This window comes from Sminthopsis crassicaudata, chromosome 1 (genome assembly GCF_048593235.1).
Source record: "Sminthopsis crassicaudata isolate SCR6 chromosome 1, ASM4859323v1, whole genome shotgun sequence".
Taxonomy (NCBI): domain Eukaryota; kingdom Metazoa; phylum Chordata; class Mammalia; order Dasyuromorphia; family Dasyuridae; genus Sminthopsis; species Sminthopsis crassicaudata.
This window is the reverse complement of record NC_133617.1, coordinates 172,232,300-172,247,533: the sequence shown is the minus strand read 5'-3', so window position 1 is coordinate 172,247,533 and position 15,234 is coordinate 172,232,300. Positions and strand designations below refer to the sequence as shown.

General features: G+C 34.8%; 1 long non-coding RNA gene across 1 annotated transcript; it reads right to left on the bottom strand.

The window, feature by feature from the left end:
* Positions 1 to 325: 325 nt before the first annotated feature.
* LOC141553227 (uncharacterized) lies at positions 326 to 7,338 on the bottom strand. The gene is made up of 4 exons (XR_012485332.1): positions 7,226 to 7,338; positions 3,602 to 3,686; positions 593 to 641; positions 326 to 491 (listed from the first exon to the last, which is right to left on the bottom strand). It is a non-coding gene; the product is annotated as an uncharacterized LOC141553227 (long non-coding RNA).
* Between the last annotated feature and the right edge of the window lie 7,896 nt (positions 7,339 to 15,234).

Below are 15,234 nucleotides of genomic sequence, written 5' to 3'. Positions count from 1 at the left end.
CACAACAGTGGAAAAGGTTAAGTGTTCATCGTTGAATGTAAATTCACAATGCTGTTTGGAGACAACATAATTAATGCTTCCCAGACCATATTGTGTCTGGTAGAGAAATGGCCACAAAGATGTCAAACAAGTGTTGATTTTTCTTCCCCTTACTCCTCCTTTCACCTGTCACCCTCAAATAACAAGAAAGATATTGTGTATAGTCAAAAGTTATCAATGCCTGCTCATCCTACTCACAGGTTTAGAACATCACCTCTAGGGTCTTTGATATTTGAAACTTGACATAGGCAATAGAAGGGATAAAGAAGCAGTAATACTAAAAACATTGACTTTTTGATTTCAGTAACAGGCATTCTTTATGCTGAATTAGTGAGCAAATGGAACTGAAGAGACTTTACAGGTGGGCTGAAGATGTGATGAATTTTAAACATCTTTCCTTAGTTTTGGTGTGTGCTTAGTAGTTAGAGATGACTGAATATATTGGACTGGATCTGAAAAATACAGTTAAGTTTGTAGTCAGTATGGTGGAAAAAAAACCACTAGATTTGGGCCAGAAAATCTAGGCTTGAATTTTGACTTTGCTGTTTTCTACCTGTATAATCTTGGATATTTCATCCCTCTCTGAACCTCATTTTCTTCCTCTGTAAAATAGAAGGTTGGATTAGGTGACTTTTAAAATTCTTTGAGGATTATAATCTGTAATTGGAAGGAATCAAAGAGAATATCTGGTTCATGGGGGCCATGAACTTATTTTTAAAAGTATTTTGATAACTATACCAATATAATTAGTTTATTTTATAATTCTATGTAGTTTATACATTTAAAAACATAATTCTGAGAAAGGACCCATAGTTTTCACCAGAGTGAAAAACTATGTCATCTCCATGACATAAAAAAAGTTAAGAATCCATATCTGAAAAAAAGCAAGTATTATCTAATATGTACCTTATTTTTTGTCTTCTAAACTTTGCTGGAAGACCTCCAATGAGGTGAAACCCACTACCTCCTATGATTTTTCTAGCTGTAAATTCTATGAACAACTAAATTGTCAGGTTAATTCAATCCAGAAACTGTTTCCCCCCACTTAATTGGTCCATTTGGGGGACTGAGTTGACAGGACCAAATGTATTACTTGACAGATCTATGTAGAAAGGACCCAAGTCAAGTTTTAAAAAAAAAGTATGTATCCAGCCATTTTCTTTAACTTCGTTAATGTTAATGTTAAGAAGGAGTTTGGAGAATTTGCCTGGTATCTCATTTTCTTCCATGCTGCAAAAACAAAGACATCATTAAAAAAAAAAAAAAAAAGGCATCGAAATCTTTAGATAGAAAACACTGTGTATGTATAAAGTTCAATATTGTCATTAAAAAAGATGATTATTAAATTTGCAAACTTGTTTCCTGTCATTCGTGCTTAGGTTAAGATGCCAAAGTTTAAAGCATATAGAAGGCAATAAACCCTCCTCACAAGGTTGTAAGTAATTTATTCTTTTGGTTTGCAGTCTTTATCCTTTGGGCTAACTGTAATTACCACTTCTATATCCTGCCCTAAGCTTAACCTAGAAATCGCTGAGCCTGAGATCTAAGTTTTTGGAGACAGCATGGGAAGGAATTTTTCACTGCATAAAGACATTTAAGTATCAAGACAGAAGGAAAGTGTGGAAAATGGTCTAATAGTTAGATTCTAACAAGCAAGAAAACAGAAAAGATGATAATTACTGGGCTAAGTGAATGAAAGGGGAGCAAGAGAGGCTGCCGGAGGGGAGGAAAGGAGGGGGGAAGCATGATGATGACAAAAATAGCTTTACCTGAAATGGCCTCATTTAAAGAAAAGAATAGAACTGGCTGTTCCTCCCTTCCCTCCTTCAACCAAAAGGAGAAAAAAAAAAGTCCAACTACCACCCACAGAGGAATCTTAGGTAGCTCTAAGGAGTACCTGAATGAATGAAGGTGTGCTGGCAGAAAACTTGGCAAAGGCTACCTGACAACAAAGGATAAAACAAAAACCCTAGAGGTCATCGACTTCCCCCAAAACATCACCTGGGAAAAGCCAGACTTCCCTAGGGACAGGAGAATCCTTCTGGGCAGGGTGGCTCTAGTCAGTTTCTCTAGCATATTGGAACAAATGCTCTTCTTCAGAAGCAATCACTCATCTAATTCTATTTTCCAGCAACATACAGACACAAAAGCCATTTGTTTATAATTCAGACAAACCTTGAGTTTAAGCCTGGGAAGTTTGACCCACATTCCTAGGCTAAGGCAATGAACAGGACTTTTCATTCACACCATATTAGTATTGACTGTTTTATTGTAGCCTTGTTATTGTGGCTGCAGAGCCTTTATTGACACCATTTTCAAGAGGTTTGTAGGTTGCCTACTAACATTTGTTTTAGACTAAATCTTTGTGTACCAGTTTCCCTTCCGGCTGAGAGGGATCTTGCCTGGGTACAAGTGTGTGCTTACACCCAGAAGGAGGCCATTCCCTCACAGTAAGTGATTTTCAGACATTCTAAATAACTATTCCTGTTTCTTATCTATGAATCACTAAATGACTTTGAGTAAATGACTTAACCTCCCCGAGCTTATGTGATTTTCTCAGTAAAACAGGAATAATCTTCTCTCTCTCTCTCTCTCTCTCTCTCTCTCTCTCTCTCTCTCTCTCTCTCAAGTAGATAATGTATCTAGACTTAGAGCTTTATATACCTAGTTTAGAGCTCCAGATGTGAAAAGAATAGAATAATATGGTAAGAGCATTAGTCTACTTTTCTTTAGCATTTGGAGATTTACAAAACAGAAAGATCATTATTCAAACCATTTAGATATAGTATATGCACTTACCCTTCAAGAGTTAGCTCAAATACCACCTAAAGCTGATCCTGATCTTCATGTAATATTTTCTCCATCTCATCTTTTCTCTTAACACTTTATATTTTAAACTTAATTGTATTTTGATTTGTATTATAATTGTGCACATGACTTACTATCCCTATTAGACTCTAAACTCATTAGAATATACTAAGGGTCTTGATCAGTGCATTCATTGCACTTTATATATACAATAAATGTGTGAGGAACAAATGAGTGCATCTTCACATAAAATGTTTGCTTGGTATATGGTTTTTTTTTGTGTGTGTTTTTTTTTTTTTAATTGAACCGCATTTAAATGTACCAGAGGAGTTGTTTTTTATTTGTTTTTCTATCAGATCTGTGATTTTGACACAGATGAAATGTATGTAGGATATAGAATGTGTATAGGAAGTTTTCTATGAAGAACTTTTATTATGTAGATTAGCTCCTTCTCTTCATTTTATAGTCTTAGAGATCAAATGACATCACGAATGTAAGATGATTTGCAAAGCAAAATATCCATATAAGTACTTGTTATTATTATTAGAGAAATGACTAGAGCACCAGGAGCTTAGGATGGTATAACTAATAGGTAACAGAGACAAATTTGAAATTCAGGTCTTCCTGACCCTAGATAGCTCTGTATCCTTTATACTATAGATTGACTATCAAGTAATTTTGTTTTGCTTTTTATATGAAATCCTTCTGTGGAAAAAAATTAATTACTTGTGCAAATAATTATTTCTAAACTTACTGTTTTGTAAGTTTGCATGTTTTGAATGATCAGGTTTTCATAAAGCAGAGAAATCTTCAGCTAATCTCTCCACCCCTCCATGGCTCTGAAAGGCAGCAAGCAATCATTCTAGTGATGAACTAACTGCTTATCCCTTTGGATGAATTTATCTCTCCAGAATACCAAATCTGGAGGATAAGCTTTTGTGCTATATAGAGGCCTTTTCCCTAATGAAAATTCTCATGGCTTTCTAGGTGAATGGGTGTCATATGAATTAATGGTGGAGTCATTAGAGTTTATTGGATAATTAATATGAGCTAAGGGGAAAAATTGCCCCAGTGCAAATTTACATGTTCTTGTATTTACAGGGTGGGAGGATAAACCAAATATGAAAAGATCCTTTGGGTCTGAAGTAGCAAACTTGTAACTAGGCCTGTGGAGGTCCCACTTTGACTGTTTGTCTGGATAATGAAATGATAGGGCTATGAAGGTCTTGTGTAAACACTCATATATTCCCTAACACATATTTTTGGCTTATCAATGTGATATCAAAAAAATCCCTCAAAAAAGCTCCTATACAGATATGGCTATAACTTAATAAGATTTTTAGAATGTTATATGAATAAAGGATAAGGATCATATTCAATTGAGGGCTGGTTTTAGAGGAGGAAGACTTGGGTCAAGTCTTGCCTCTCCTTATGGCCCTAGGCTATAAATGGTCAGTAATTGACTGTTCTTCAGGCACCTTCTAAGACCATAAATTACAGTAGAGTTGTGGATTGGCATTGGTGGCAAATGAAGGGAGGTTGTTGATGAAATTATATGATTGGAACCAGCTGTCCTTTCCCTTGTTTCCTCCCACTGCCCCTCTCCTCCCTCCTCTGCAATGAATGACAAATAAGCTTTCTTTACTTCAGTACATTTTTTGGACATCATTTCCTTTTGAAACATAGAGCACCTTTTTTTTTTTTTTTGACTTTATAAGTGATTGATATTTTCAGTCTAATCTTTACAAGGTCGATGTGATAGATGGGTCCCATCCCTAAGAAGAGAAAATCAAACTAGAGAAAGCTTAAGGCATTTGTTCAAGTTTTTCATCGAAGGCACATAATTTGCCTTTCCTTACTTTCAACCTTGTCCACTAGATCATCAAGTTTTGTAGTTTAGCCTGAGCACATTTAGTCCATTATTTTTCAAATTTCAAATTTCAACTAAGAAGTTGTTTCAAGATGTTGATAGTGGCAGTGAACTATGGGATGTATGAATAAATTGGTCTATGCCATCACCTGTATCTCTTATGTTCTCCATTAAAAGTAATTACAGTTTTTGTTTGGAACGATTTAACTCATTCATTAGTTTAATAAATATTAAGTGCCAACTATGTAACAGATACTGTCATAACCACTAGGGACACAAAAAGAGATAAGATAGTCCCTGCACTCAAGGGAATGTTTATTGAGAACCTACTCTATGAAAGGCACTATACTAAAAATTGGTGTTACAAAGACAAAAAAAAATCTTTTTCTTCAAGGATATTCCATTCTATATTATTAAAAAATTGCATTATGGAGAGAATGCTAATAATTGGAGGTGGGATAGGGAATCAGAAAGAGTATCCTATAGGGATAGCTAAGCTAAGCTTTGAAAGAAGATAGAGGTGAGGAAGGAGTTCATTGGAGGCATGGTGGATTACTTCTACCAAGGCACAGAGGTATGAGATGGCTTGAGAAATGGAGAATGTTGAGGTACCTGAGATAATAAGAAAAATCTCAGAGAGAAATCAAGACTGAAATGTTTGAGAAAGATGATCTTAGTAGAGAATCATTAGGTGCTTCAGAGTGCTGTATTGGAATCAAGAAGATTCTTCTTCCTCATTTCAAATCCAGCCATAGATTACATAGTAGGTGAGTGATCCAGGGCAAGTCGCTTACCCCTGTTTGCCTCAGTTTCTCATTTGTAAAATTAGCTGAAGAAAGAAATGGCAAACTGCTATAGTGTCTTTGTCGAGAAAAGCCCCGATGGGGTCACAAAGAATTGGACATGACTGAAATTACTGAACAACAAATTTTAGCAGAGAACAAGCAGTCTTATTTTCTGAAATGGTTTATCATTACCTCATATGGTAAGAGCTGAAATGAATTGGGATTGAGGAAAGTTTAAAAAAAAGGAACTGGAGAAATATTTGTACATGCTGACCTTAATTATCATGGAAAGCATATAGGAAATAATATACAAATAAGCACCTATTATTTTCTGTCAGTACCTTGTGCAGTCCTTGCGTATAAATGTCTATATTACATTAGGTCATTTGGTCCTTAGTATTTCTTGTATTTTCACCATTAATTTTTTTTTTTTTTTAAACTTACTAGTTACTAGCAGCATTTTTCAAATGCAGAATGATTGTCCACATTTTGCAAAGGTTCACATTATATTATTATGGATGGTCCTGTAGGCTTTTAAAGTGCCTAAATGTATAATAAAATAAATTAATCAAACCTTGCCATTAAATGTCAGATCTTCAAATGACTAGGTAGCTGTGGAATTCACATATACCCTTAGATTTCCAATGTGTTTCCTAGGGTTGGTGTAGCACAATTTCCATTAAAGCTAAACTTAATTGGAGTCACATCATTTCAATTCAGAGCAGTTCTGACATTATTGCTGAACCCTTTGTCCAGTCTTTAGAGCAAGAGTCCTTTTCTAGTTGATATGGAAAGTAAATTCTTTAAAAAAAAAAATAAAGCAACAATAAAATCCTTAACAAGGTAATGTAACTAGCATTATATTTGAAGAATGATGAATATTTGAGAAAATGCCGCAATACTCTAATGGTAAATAAAAAAAAAAATAAACCAATAGTAATTTCATACTGATTATTACATTTCACTTGGTAACTAAGTGGCAGTTCTTGTACTTCCTAGGCCCACAGTAATTGTTGAATTAATCAGATTGTTATCAAATGAAGTAATTTGAGAAAAGAGCTTTGGAAACCTAAAAGGACTTATAAATGCTAATTTTTATTTAAAGTGAATGAAGGAATAAACCTCAAAGTTTTGGGGATTAAAGAATCCATATTTAAGACTTAGATCTAAATTTTCTATGAGTGAGATATCCCTATGACTTGGGACCTCTTCTACCATTTAAAGATTGAATCTTGAATTGCTAATAATTGAATTAATAGTGGTGGTGGTGGTGGTGGTGGTGTGTATGTGTGCAGGGTTATGGTGTGTATCTAGCTGAATTCTAAGGCTACAAATGAGTTTGTGACTGTGTTGTTTTTTTTTTTTTTCTTGTACTATTCACAAACCTTCATATAGTCTGCTGATTCCCTCTTACTCTGTATCTACAACAGGAAGTGATCTCATTCTCCTTAGATCTTTTCAGATATCTTGTTTGCATCTCTCTTAGACATTAATCTTATTAGTACTTATTCTATATGTAATATAGTCTATATTATGTTGTGTGTGTGTGTGTGCTATTTCTATATTAAAAACTGAGAATGGACATTCTACCTTATTTATTGTTGGCTCTCTTTTAATGTCTACTACATAACATCTTTTGCTCTCTTTTACATTTTTGGTCCAGACCTGTGCTTTTGCAGTTATAGAGAGCTGAGAATGGCGATCTCATATTATTTATTTTTACCTCTTTTAACATCTGCTACATAACATCTTTTGTTCCCTGTAAGGGTCCTTTAAATGGGCAGCCACAGCGCAACAGGAGATTTGAGTGGCCCAGAAGTAATCTCTGTGGATATAGGACTTCCCTGTGGGTGGGATCCTGGTCATATTGAGATAGCTTCATAATGGGTGATGACTCTCTTGCTGGTTGGCTGTGTGTGTGACTTCACAGGCCCTTTATAAGTCCACTGGTTGCAGCCAGTTGCTCACTTTAACTTGGCTCCCTAGCCTGGGGTAGCTGAGCCAAGCTGATGGATAGCCCAGAGAGGTAAGGAGTTTGGTAGTGAACATGTGGGTCTTCAGACCAGGTGTTCACTAGGGAGCTAACAAGTCAGGGCATTATGTGAGTAAGTATAATAAAGGTTTTTAAGATTACATGTGGCTGTTCTTGAGTGCACTACTGGTTATTAAACTATAGATTCAAGAAATAGTGGCCAGAGACCTTTGAAGGCCTCACAGGAGGCGAGCTGGGTAGAGTTGACACTGCAAAGGTCAGTGGTCAAAGGTACTCTGTTGGGCTTAGGACAAACTGGTAATAGTAACTCCTAGGAGGGCATGTTACAGTTCCCCTTTTCTCTTCTGGTCCAGACCTGTGCTTTTGTGGTTGTAGGGAATTAATAATGGTCATCTTATCTTATTTAATTTTGCCTCTCTTTTAATGTTTGCTACATAATATCTTTTGGCCTTTTTTATTCTTTTGGTCCAAACCTATGAATTTTGTGATTATAGGGAGCTCCCAATGACAGAACTTCCTCTACTAATCTAGGTTAGGAAATGTTCCGCAATATACAATCTTAGAAGTGTCTGAGGCACTTATTGAGACTTAACTAGGATCACACAGTCAATGTGTGTCAGAAAGAGGATACAAACTCAAGTCATTCTGACTTTGAGATTATCTTTCTATTCACTGAGAAACTTCATGGTGAATTAAAAAAAAAGCAGTGGGTCTTGATCTTGATTGAATTAAATTGATCTCATTTATTTAGATATTTTGAAAGATTCGTGATTTTATATGGTTGAGTTTTTTCTTTAGTAAAACTCACCATAACTCCTCAATATTGTTACCATCCTATGAAGTCCTTGTTCATTTCCCTTCCCTCTACAAATCCTTCATGGGCAACTTACTTAATATATTGAGGATTTTGATCTCATTCAAAAAAAACACATTAGAATACCAATTTCCTCCTAGGAACAACCATCTGCTGCCTTTAATTTTCAATATGTGACCAACATGCCTTCTTTTCTCTTCATACATGTTCAAATTCATGTCCTGCTTCCACATTATTTTTTGTAATATGCTGTGGCACACTGAGGTCCATTATACCAGGGCTTCTTAAACTTTTCCCATTTTTGACCCCTTTTCACCTGAGAAATTAGGCATATAATGGATATATAGGTATATAGGGATGGGTATATAGGCATGTAAAATATGTATACAAATCAAATATTTGCTGATAATGTATCATGATTTTGTGACCGCCGCATAGAGTTAAAAGGCCTCATATGGGGTTGTAGACAACAGTTTAAGAAGCTGGGCACTGGGTTTTTTTTTTTTTTTTTAAGTTTATAAATTTAATTCTTTTAAATCCATGTTATTTCTTAATTTATAGCCATAAAATATCACTGAGAGAGCTGATGTTAAAGAGTTAAACTTTTGTAGTAATACTTTGAAAAAGTTGAAATAATTGCCCTTTTTCCAAAATATTATTTATCTCATCATTTCCACTACTCAATCCTAAATTTTGTTCATTATCCAGTTACAGTGCTGTCATATTTAAATTATTTTAATGGTTTGCTTGTCTAGTGTCACATCATAGTCTATGCAATTTATATTTTTCATATGTTGTTATTGTTTAGTCATTTCAGTCATGTTCAACTCTTGACCCCATTTGAGATTTTCTTGGCTAATATACTGGAGTAGTTAGCCATTTCCTTCTCCAAGTCATTCCACAAATGAAGAAATTGAGGCTGATTTTCCCAAGATCACACAGCTAGTAAGTATCTAAGGTCATATTTGAGCTCAGGAAGATTAAGATTTCCTAACTTCTGTCTTGTTACTCTATTCACTGTGCCACTTAGCTGCCACAAATTTTTTTTTTTTATATATACACTTCACTATTGTTTTTCATCAGAAAATCTCTGCTCTTGCAAATGTAATAAAAGTTATTTAAATTTTTTTTATTCTGAATTTGACAAACCAAGAAAACTTAACATTTCCAGATACAAAGAACAGAGAAGATTATATATGGAATGGCAAATCTATTACATACAACTTGTTTTAACATATGTGTATATGTATATAAAATTCATCATATTAGTTTCAAAGTTGTATGACTTTTCCTGTTTCTTCCATTTCCTTTTGAATTCTTCTTTAAAAAATGTTTCAGTGACCAACTTTTTTTCCTTATCACCTTCATTTTTGGCACCCAGCTCCCCTCCACCTCCCAGATTCCCCTCTTCAATGAAAAAAGACTCAACAATCCATATAATAAACATACTTAAGAAAAATAAATTCATACATTGACAGTATCTGAGAATGTATGTCTTATTCTGCACCTTGGGTCATAGGATCATAGATTTACAGTTGGAAGTGACCTCAAGGGCCACTGAATCCAATTCCCTTTATTTTTCAGATGAAAAAAACTGAAGCTCAGGGATAGTAAGTGACTTGCCCAGAATTAAACATAATTCCAGATCCTCTGACTATAGCTTCCATCACCTTTCTCTTACTAGGAGGTAGAATCATTGGTCCTCATTGATTAGAGTTCTTAAATCTTTTAAATCAACAAAGGTGGTTCAGCAGGCATGGAATTTCCCATGGAAAGGCCCTATTTTATTCTTAAATTCTTTAGACTACATAGAAAACTACTGCCCCATTTTGTTCCAAACAGGTTTATTAATGAGAAGCTAATTTTAATTTTTCTGAAGTCTTATATTTCCTGATAGTGAAATAATTTTGAGAATGACAATCATTGGAGGTAAACTTCTTTATAGTTGTAAAGAACAAAGCTGGTGGTGATAATTAACTTAGAGACATGTTAGATTTGAGATTGTCCAGTGGATTGGAGTGCCCTGTTTTAGGAATTATTGGAAAACAATACAAGATAATAAAAATGGATTAGACTCTTTAGTAAAAAGATAACCTTTTTCCAGCTATTTATACATCATATTTTTCTGAGGTTGTGATTTCTTCATTAGAAATATTTAAACAATTTACATTAAGTCCTTGACATACAAACACACAAACAAAATCAAATGCAAATCTCTGGATAATGGGCCCTGATGATGTCTCTTTTTCTGAAATGAAAAATCAGAGCAATGAATGAAAACATTTACTGGACACATTAGTGAGAGATGATGGAATGCTCTACATTATTCTAGGATCTCAAAGGGAAAGCCTTTCAAGTATGATGTAACAAGGCTAAATATTACAGGAAAGATCTGCAAATGGTGAATGTCATCCTGGTGTGAATCAAAAACGACATGAATCAGATACTCTGAGACTTGCAGGTGGTGTGTGGGATCTAGGTAGAAGAGTGCACATAGCCCCAAGGAAACATAGATAGACGATGAGCCTGATTCTTATTCCCCCTCCTCCACTCAACCCAAGGCCTTTGAGTATTTAGGTTAGTTTAAACCTGAGATGACATAGCTATGAATCACTTCTTTTTTCTCTTTTCTTCTCTCTCTTCCTCCTACTTTGCTCACCTGTCTGCGTATAAAATACCTTATTGTCTAAGGCCTAGATTCTTAAACTGTAGGTCATGACCCCATTTGGGGTCTCATAACTGAATGTGGGAATAGCAAAATTATGATTTATTATCAGTAAATGTTTGATTTGTATCTTGATTTTATATACCTATATGCCCTAGGTCATATAAAATTTTCTTGGGAGAAAAGGGGTCGAGAGAAGAAGTTTTAAATTTAGGAAATCCTGGTCTAAAATGTATGGCCAGGCCAGGGCAAAAGGAAATTGATGATGATAATGAGCCCTTTCCCCTTCTGTTGGCCTGTCGATTAATGCAGTTCAATTAAATTCAATTCAATACACATTTTAAAAGCATATACTACATATGGAAAATTATAGTATGCATTAAAGGAGACAAAAGTTAGATCAGACATAATCTTTTTGCTAATAGATCTTATAGTAGAGTAGGGATTAGATTGGTAGATTTAGATTAGTAGATTACTAGATTAATAGAATTAGATTAACACTTATACTATAGTAGAGCAGAGTCTAATTCATGCTGTTTCCTCCTGATGATCAGCCCACATTGATCTTCCCATTATTTTCCACTCCTATGGTACCCACCCAATTAGGCAATCTATCATAGATTGCTCCTTGGCTATTTCTCTGCTAAATTGAATGCTCATGGAGGGCAGGGATGATATTTTACACATCTTTTATAGCCCTTTCAGTCCTTAATACTTCATAAAATTGGTTGTAGTATAAATAAAGGGAAAAGAATACCAGCTTGTATTTATAATTATGGTTAACTTAATTAACTTAACAAATCTATTGGTTCTGATACTTCATTCCAAGAAACTTCTCCAAATTGGTCAGTAATGCTTTATCTATTAGAGGTAGGACATTTCAGTGGAAAGAGCAAACATATAGAGGAAGAAGAGATAGCTCACAGAAATCTCATCTATAAAATGGAGGGGTTGGTTTAGATCAGGGATTCTCAAACTACAGCTTGTTGGCCAGATTTGGCCTGCTGAGGACATTTATGCAGCCGCAGGGTTATGGCAAATGGGCTGAGGGGTGGAGACAGAGTGTGAGGTTTTGTTTCTACTATAGTCCGGCCCTCCAACAGTCTGAGGGACAGTGAACTGGCCCCCTATTTAAAAAGTTTGAAGAACACTGGTTTAGATGATCTTTTCTCTAAAATCCCTATGATAATAATACCTAGCATGAAAAGAACTATATGTTACTGATTTTGTATGATATTTTAAGGTTTGCATATGTTATGTCATTTGATTCTCACAAAAACTCATTATGTCTTCATTGTTCCAATTTGGAAACTGAGATTCAGAGAGGTTAAAGTCTTCATCATAGATTTAATTATGTCAGAGCTTCTATTTCACTAAACCTTTAACAACTTGAAGATTCATGTATCTAAAGCTGAAATGTACCTAAAGGTGATATAGTCTAATTGCTTCATTTTATAGATGAGTTATCTGAGGCCTAAGAATGTTAAATGATTTGTCCAGAATCTCACATGTAAGTGTCAGAGGCAGAATTTGAATTCAGGTTCTTTGAATGCAAGTTCAGTGTACTTTTTATTAAGAACCATATTCTATCCAATATTCTCTCTACTATTGTCATCTCTTACATGATCTAAATTCAGTGTGCATGTATATGTGTATGTATCTGAGTGTATGTGTATGCATGTGAGTGTGTATATGAGTATGTGTGTATGTGTGAGAGAGAGATATTTTATTGGCATAGGAAACTCTACCAATGTTAAGTTGGCTACTGTTTTCCAAATTAATGTTAGAGAATTTTCTGGGAGAACTAAAACTTTAAGTTTCACTTCCAGGACCAAATATCTAGTATATCAGGAGCAGATCTTGAGCTTAGGTATCCAAAATTTGTTCTTTCTATATGTCAAAGTGCTATTTAATAAAGGTTTTATTATCCACATATTAAAAATAATGAAACTGAAGCTCTGATAGATTTGTTCATAATCATCTAAGTATGGAGATAAGTTTTGAAGTCAGGTCTTCCCTACTTTAGTTCCAAAGATCCATGGCGGGATACCCCTCCTGACCTGCATTTAGTCAGAAGACCTCAATTTGACCCTCATTCCTTCTGCTTACTACTTATTTGATCTTGGGTAAGGCAATTAACCTCTCTGAACTTTGGTGTCTTCATTGGTAAAATGAGGGAATTGGACAAGGTGATCTTTCAGGTATTTTCCATTTATTAGAGTCCATGGTGTCTATGAACTTGAAATACTACTGTACTGATTCTAAGTGATTTGTAGCTGTCAGAATTAGAGATCATAACTCTTATTTTGGGGAAATTGAAAATGGTATTTCCTTGGGATCTCTGTTTCAAATAGGGTTCCCTAAGAAGAAATGATGCTCCTGCCATATTGTCAGTCAAGTAGAATGGGAAGTTTAAATTGCTCTACCGTGGGCAGTACTTTGTGCTAATTCAGCAGTTTTTCCTTTCTCATTCATCTTCTTTAAGATAAAATGACAGACATTTGTTTGAGGTGACATGACATTAGTGACTGTGGAACAAGGTTTTTTTCTATAAGATGTTGGCCAAGAGAAAAACCCATGACTTTGGCCTAATTTGTACTAGAATGGGATGGAAGGAATTCTAAGAACTTCAATATTGTACTATTCTGTTGAGAAAATATCTTGCCTCTTGCTTAGTGTTTAGAGACAGGAAATAGACTTGTGATTTCACTGGCATAGAAAACTCCCTTAACCAATGTAGGTCAATATCTTATCTTTCTCTTTTAGTCCTAGAGAGTTTATTTAGATTAAATAACTTGGTCATTATGGGTAAGGGGTAAAGGAACTTGAACCCAGGTCTTTCTGCCTTCAAGATAGGCTCTCTATGTACTGACAATTTTTTTTTCCTAAATATTTTTTTACAGAACAAATAATCAGTTACTTGTGGGAACAGTCACTTTTTAATGAGTTGTTTTGTAAACTTTTATTCTTTAAAATTCTGATCAATTAAAATAGGACCTATCATTTACCCAATTTTCCTCTTATTCCCTCTTCCTCAAAACTCTTAATAGCTCAAATGAAAGTTAATCCTATCTATACTTTCTAGATGCAGAAAATGGCAGCCTGAAAACAATAATGATATTTTGTGGGAGGTAAAAAAAAAAAAGTAAAACTAAAAAAAAAAATTGGCTTTAGTAAAATTATTTCTGACTCTCAAACTGAAGCTCTTAGCCTTGGAACTTTAGTCATACTTTATAATCAGTAATTATAACTGGGAGTCTTTGTTTATAGAATCATAGAATTTAGTAAGTGGAAGGGAGTTAAGGATTATCCAGTTCAATTTTTCTATTACTTAGAATCCTGTCACCCACCTGTCACCCATTTTCTAGTTGAAGATCTTTCATAATGGAATTCAACACACATGGAAAAAAACCAAGCCATATTTGCTAGAGCATACCAAATTGCTTCTGCAAACCTTATATTATTGTGGTGGTGTTGTTATCCTCATTTTACCCAGGCTAAAATGCAGGAGCTACTCATTGACTAGTTTCACTATTAATCATTATGGGAACTTTCTATCCTAATCTGATCCACTCTTCTTTACTTGGAGTCTCAACATATTTTTGTAAATTTAATGTGAATATCTGATCAATGGAGACCACAGCTACTCAGATCTCTGGAACTGAAGAGATATGACAATGTCAGCCTCCAATTATAGATATATTCTACCATGTTTCCATTCATATTATTTTTCAATAATGCTCTCTAATCATATTTTCTCTCTGTCCTGTGAATGACAATCAGGTTGCTAAGCAGCTTTTACCTAGTGAGACAAAGAAAGGTAATTCTATTGAACTGAGGAAGCAGTAGTGAGTGGCACCCTAGACTAGAAATAGGCATCTATTGCTGAGTAGTGACAGCAACAATTAGACCACTGACATATGCAAAGATAGAGAGAGAGGAGTATGTGTGTAGGGAATCAGGTGTGGAATTTTGGGAAGGATTGTGAGAAGATGCTATTTGAGTATAAATACCATGAAATAAAGAAAGTAAAGAGATAGAATTGCAATCATTACTTGGTCATCTAAGTAAAAGTTATAGACAAAAATTGAAAACTTCAGCTAGTCAGTTGGTTTGTCATCAAATATATGTCAAATGCTGGAGATACGAAGAAAGGCAAAAAACAATCCATAACTTCAAGGAGCTTATATTCTAATGGGGGAAACAACTAACACCTATTTACACACAAAATTTATAGTGTGAGTCTCAGAGGATAGGCAC